The following is a 6,000-nucleotide window of genomic DNA, read 5'->3' as shown; positions in this document are numbered from 1 at the left end:
ATGGAGTTCCTATTGAAAGAGACTTGATGACCATAGCCATTGATGGACTACTATAAGCATTCTTGTCGCCAAGCATGGTAATTTGTCATTGTGCTTCACACTGAATGGTATTGAAGCACTCTTTAATCCCTAAGACTGGCTTTATCCATAGAAGACTGCTGCGAATTGGATCAAACACATCATCGAGTTCTGTGAGAAAATCATACAGACGATCTTTTTGGAGATCATCTTTCCTGGTCTTCAAATCAGCCGCACATAATGCCTTATATGGACGTCTTTTAACCATAACTTGCCACACATTTATCAACTCTACGTAGTAGAGATTTACTAGGCGCCCATTATGCTTTGTCCTCGTTGCGTTGCATCACAACTCATAGTACTGAGATTCATCAGCCCTGTCATGGAACAATTGGGTAACACTTATCCCAAATGTCCTTGGTTGTTGGCAATTCAATGAAGAACCCAAGCAGATGCAACTCTATGGTCTTCATCAATCAGCCTCGTACAATTGCGTCCTCAGTAAGCCAGGATTCGTCTCATTAATCACCGGGGTCTGTCCATTCATATGTTCAACCTTGTTCAAGCCTTCAACATGGACCTCCATCATCCTCAACCATACCTTGTAGATTATATCATTCAACTTGAACCCAATAGGCAAGCCATGGATGTTGGAAGACTCGGTTGAGCAGAAGTCTGGCCCATGATTGGGTTAAGAACCTTTTCCTCAGCCATTGTAGCAGCGGATTTGAGATTTAGAATTTAGTTTCTGGGTTGAGTCTTCTGTCTCGAGACTAGGGTTTTGATTTTAAGGTTCGAAGACAACAAAAACTTCACGTCCGCGGCTAGGGATTGGAAGAAGATCACAGGTCGAAACCTGCTCTCATACTAAGACAAATTTGATTTTGAATCTGTTATGTTATACAAGGCTACACTTATGGTACAAGAGAATTAAAGAATCCTAATTACACACTAAAACAATTCTGTTGACGGGCACTAACAATATACGCGTGTGTATATATACATGTGTGTGTGTGTGTGTGTGTATATATATGTATAGAAAATTGTAGCAATGATCCTTTAATTTTAACCCAATTAGAGTAATGGTCTCATAACTAAAAATCTATGATCATTGGTCCCTTAACTCATCAAAACGTACAGATATGGTCGTTTTCATCAACTCTGTCAAAAATTCTGTCAAATGAGTCATGTGAGAATGACCATTTCTACATTTGGATTAAAGTTAACTTGCCATTACTCCAATTGGGTTAAAGTTGAGGGACCATTTCTCCGATTAGGTTAGGGTTGAGGGACCATTGCTACAATTTTTCTTATTTGCCCATTGTTTCATCCTCACATGTGTGGGAGCATTTTTGCTCACCACCATTTAATGTGATGTATGCTCACCACCCTATTTATCACCGTTAGATGAGTTTGAATTTCGAGATTTGTGTAATGGATAAGCACAAATCTCAAAATTCAAACTCATTTAACAGTGATAAATAGGATAATGAGCATACACCACATAAATGGTAGTGAGCAAACATGCACTTTCACATGTGTGGAACGTAACTCATTTTAACGAAAATTCTAACGGAGTTGATAAAAAAGGTCATAGTTGCATGCATTGATGAGTTAAGGGATCAATTATCGTGAATTTTTAGTTAAAATACCATTATTCCATTGAATTAAAGTTAACAATTCCTACAATTTCCTTATATATATCATTTTTCATTTCGTACTTTTTTTCTAACTGTAAACCAGTTATATGCACTTTGCAGGAGAAATAAAATCATGCGATTAAGACTGAAGATGAAAACACTTTCTGGGCGTTGTGACAATTTTGGGGTGAACCATGAAACAACGTTGTGCGTAATAAACAAAACATTAATTAAAGTAAGAATGACAAGAAAAGAAAAAATTCAGACATATAGACGGCCTCATTTGGCATAAAGGATTGAATTAGAATGAATGTGTCATTATTCTTTACTCCTTGTTTCAAGCTTTAACTCCTCGTTTTACGTTAGCAGATTTACAGGTCAAGGCCGGATAATTCTATGACATCTACTAATAATTATTTGCACATATAATGTAACAAAATGTTCATGGTGTAACAATCATCATTAGTGCAGTGTAATAAACAATACCATTCCATAACCTTACCATTAGTATGTGACGTACATAATAAACTTTAATTATTATAATGTAATTTTATTAAAACAAAGGCCGCCATAGTATTTCCCTAATATCATTCAAGGTGATTTGATTGTGAAGTTTCCATACGTTAATTGAAAGTATGCATGATTCTCTTGTAGTTAATTTTGAAAACTCAAGGAAGTATTGTTGAGTAGCAATCTCATATGGGGAAAGAAGGGACTTTGTATATGCTTATAAGTAACTGGGTTGCTCCTCACATTCACAGGTGGATCCATTAACACTACAAGAAAAGTGGGCTAAGAACACAATTGATTTGTGTCCTTTTCAATTTCATTGAGCACAAATACATATCTGTGCGTTTTGAGTATCATTGAACACAAAACTATTTTATATGTGCTCTCTAAGCAAAAGGAACACTGGTTTGTGCCGAAAATGAAGTGTATTTGTGCCTACTTGCGATGTCACCTTTAAATGTCAGAAATGAGATTTGTTTATTAATTTACGGAAGCACAATAAGAGTTTTCATGCTCTCCAATGTAATATATTTAAATTAAAAGTAGGTTTTTGTGTCCATTGCTTTTACTTTTTCCCATTTTCAGTTCTTTTACATTAGTTCATGCCTTTCCTCTCTCTCCCCCCTCTTAAACTCTACTCCTTGTCCTCCGCAGCAGTCTTCCATTCTTCCTCCCTCCCCCTGTCCCTCCTCTTTCACGCAACAAAGCCGCTGTTCACCCGTCACCAACGACCGTCTAATTATACCTCTAGAATCTTCTTGTCGTCCTCTTTCCAACTCCCAAATTTGTTTCTCCAAATTCTTAGCCAAATTTCCTCAATTTCACATCTAAGCAACGGTGATCGTGGGCTTTCCTGCCAATTTCCGGCAAAGGCTGCCGGAATTGGACCTCGATGCAAGAGGTAAAAATGATCTCTCTTTCCTCTTCCTTCTTTCTCATCTATCCTTCTCCCTACTTTCATCTTCTGTTCTGCCTCCCTCAGACTCTCTTTCTCTCGCCTCTATCTCTGTCTCCGACTCCCTTTCTCTCTCTACCTTCCTAGATTCGGTCCATCTCTTTTCCTTTTCCCGATCTGGTGGTTTTTGATGAACCAACCAAAGCATAACTCCTAGATTCGGTCTCTCTCTAGTTCTCTCTTATTTGATTTGATTTTCAAAAAATATATAGATCTATTTGATTTTTCTTTCCTACTATTGTCTTCTTCAAGCTACATTGATCTGGATTTGATGAAGGAGAATCTTCGTGTCAGAAAGATGTGGGCAAGCAAAAAAGAAGGGTCGCTGGAGGCCGCCCTAGAAACCACCGTTGCCATCTTCACCATCGAGGTAAATTCTCCTTCTTCCCAAACTTTCCCTTCAATTTTCTTTCACTTTCTCAGTAACCAAACGGACAATTCAATCCATAAAGTTTGTATCTTTGACATTATTTGTGTTTTCAAATCGTTAACAATAGCAGCTTTATTACAAACACTCGCCGAGGACTTGCAGGAACTTCATCGGGCTCGCTTGCAGAGGATATTATGACAGTGTAATTTCACAGAATCATCCAGGTTTCATATTTTCTGCTTTTGTAGTGTATATAAATATTAGATATATATATATATATATATTTTACTGACGGTTAAATTGGAATTGGGGTAGGATTTCATAGGGCAAGGTGGTGATCCCACCGGGGCAGGAAAGGGTGGCGAATCCATTTATGGGTAAAAAAACAATTCCCTTGAATTTACCCATAATGTATTGAAATTTGCTTTATTTTTTTTTTACCCCCGATTTTAATTAGATTTGAGAACCATAGTGAAGAACTTGTTTTGTATAATGAGTTTCAGGGAAAAGTTAAGAGGACGAGATAAAACAAGAGTTGAAGCATATTGGAGCTAGCATCTTATCGATGGCGAATGCTGGTCCGAATACAAATGGAAGCCAGTTCTTTTTCATGTTGGCACCGTGCCCATCATTGGATGGTATGCTAATTTTTACCCAGTAATGTTAAAAGACTGTTTTTTACTACTATATGTGCAGTATCTGATTTTTTGTTTTACTTAATCTGCATAAAAGTGATTAAAAAGCAGTAAGCGTTTTTGCCTTAAGATGGTATGTGTATCTTGCGTATAATGTGGTTTGGTGGACTTGTGACCTGTTGACTTTAGAAGTTATTTGCATGAGACATCAGTTCATCGCTCTGTGACCTATTAAAATATCTGGAGACTGAAAAACAGTTCTTGCTATAATACCATTTCTTTGTGATTTTGCTATGAGGATTTTACGATTTGACATGCACACGCAATCTGAATATAGTTATGAGCTGTATTTGTGTACGGGAATCTTTAGGCTTTAGTTGACTTTCAGGTGACTGTAATAATCTACACCATCACCATTAGGATTCTGTTTAAGCTATAAAGTGAGTAAAGTAAAACTCCTACCCGTTTCTTGATTTCGCGTTCTTATGAAAGATTTTGACTATGTATGTTGAACACGAGGTTGTGAAGGTATAAAACCAGCTCCCTGCACTGAATAATTAAAAAAAAACCTCAGTGTATTTCAATTTTGTGACTCACGTGATTACTCCCAAACTTGATTATCTGTATGCCCTGAATTTTCATGTGCCTTACTAATTGATTGTGATTTAGGAGTACAAATTTGTAGTAGATTTAGAAGTGGTAAATCGCAGTTTAGCAGAGGCATTTGTAGATTCAAATATCAATGTTTGTTCATTAGTTCCCCTAAGCATCACACATTTTGCTTCTTGTTTTCTAGTTTGCTCAACTTTGTCCGTTGGATCAGAAAGATATGGCCTTTGCCTTAATCCATTTGATGAAAATTTTGCTTCTGTTATTACAGAAGTTTTTTCAATTTATTATTTTTTTATGACTTGTTATTTGTATATAATGTTTGATTTTGGATTATACATATTTTTACAGGATTGACGGGAATATATTGTGTTGTAGAGGTGTACTTTACCTTCGTGCTATTTCTCATCTTTGTAAGTGGTTAATGTACCATACATTAATAAGTTTGGTTTTTATTTGCTTGAAATATATACAACATTATTGGAGGTCCTATTAATGTTTTGCTCTTATTATGTATAAAATAACTATTTTTTTATTTTTTATGAAACTTATATTTACTAAATTTCTTTCTTTTCCAGGAAGAGGATGAACTTCCTTCTACAATTATGGTTCACAGTGTCGATATGGATTTGCTTCCTTGTCTTGTTAAGGTACATTGGACATTTAGTTGTACCAATGGTAAAATGTTCTCTTTTTTGTTGGAGAAAATGAAACTCTTATTGTTATCATATATGTGTAGAGCTAATGAATTCTCAATGTTGATTGGATGTCTGGGTAACATCACTGGAAATATGTGATCCTTTCCCTTTTTCATTTTTCCTTTGGTTTGGATTTCAGGAAGGTGATTGCATAATCCATCGAGCTGGGAAAAAGGGTAAAATCAGTTATGGGTGGCTATATGTAGGAATGCATGGATACATTGATAGGAAAATCTAATTATTTGTTGGTCTTTTATCTTGAACACTTGTAAAATGTTATTTATGAGGAATATTTATGTAGTTTCATTATAGACATTCCATTTCTACTATTGGATTGCTTTTTACAGTCGAGACTGCCATCTTTGATTTTATGAAAATTTTAAATTTTTGGTTTTATTTCAAAATTTTACATTTCTATTTTTTTTTTTTAATAGAACCTACTGGGCACAATAACAAAATAGTGCAAACGTGGATGGAGAAGGTCATCTGACAAGTTGTCAGAACAAGGACACAAAAAGGCCTTTATTTGTGCCTGCCTCTTTGAGCACCAAACAGTCTATTGTGC

The 6,000-nt window shown here is 35.9% G+C and overlaps 1 pseudogene; it reads left to right on the top strand.

Moving 5' to 3' along the window:
- Positions 1-3,421: 3,421 nt before the first annotated feature.
- LOC103956487 lies at positions 3,422-5,435 on the top strand (annotated as a pseudogene).
- Positions 5,436-6,000: the final 565 nt, after the last annotated feature.

Source organism: the organism of the source record quoted next, unplaced genomic scaffold, assembly GCF_019419815.1.
Source record: "Pyrus x bretschneideri cultivar Hongxiangsu unplaced genomic scaffold, Pyrus_bretschneideri_v1 Contig9, whole genome shotgun sequence".
Taxonomy (NCBI): domain Eukaryota; kingdom Viridiplantae; phylum Streptophyta; class Magnoliopsida; order Rosales; family Rosaceae; genus Pyrus; species Pyrus x bretschneideri.
Note: the sequence above shows the minus strand (reverse complement) of the source record. Positions and strands in the feature narration are given on the sequence as shown.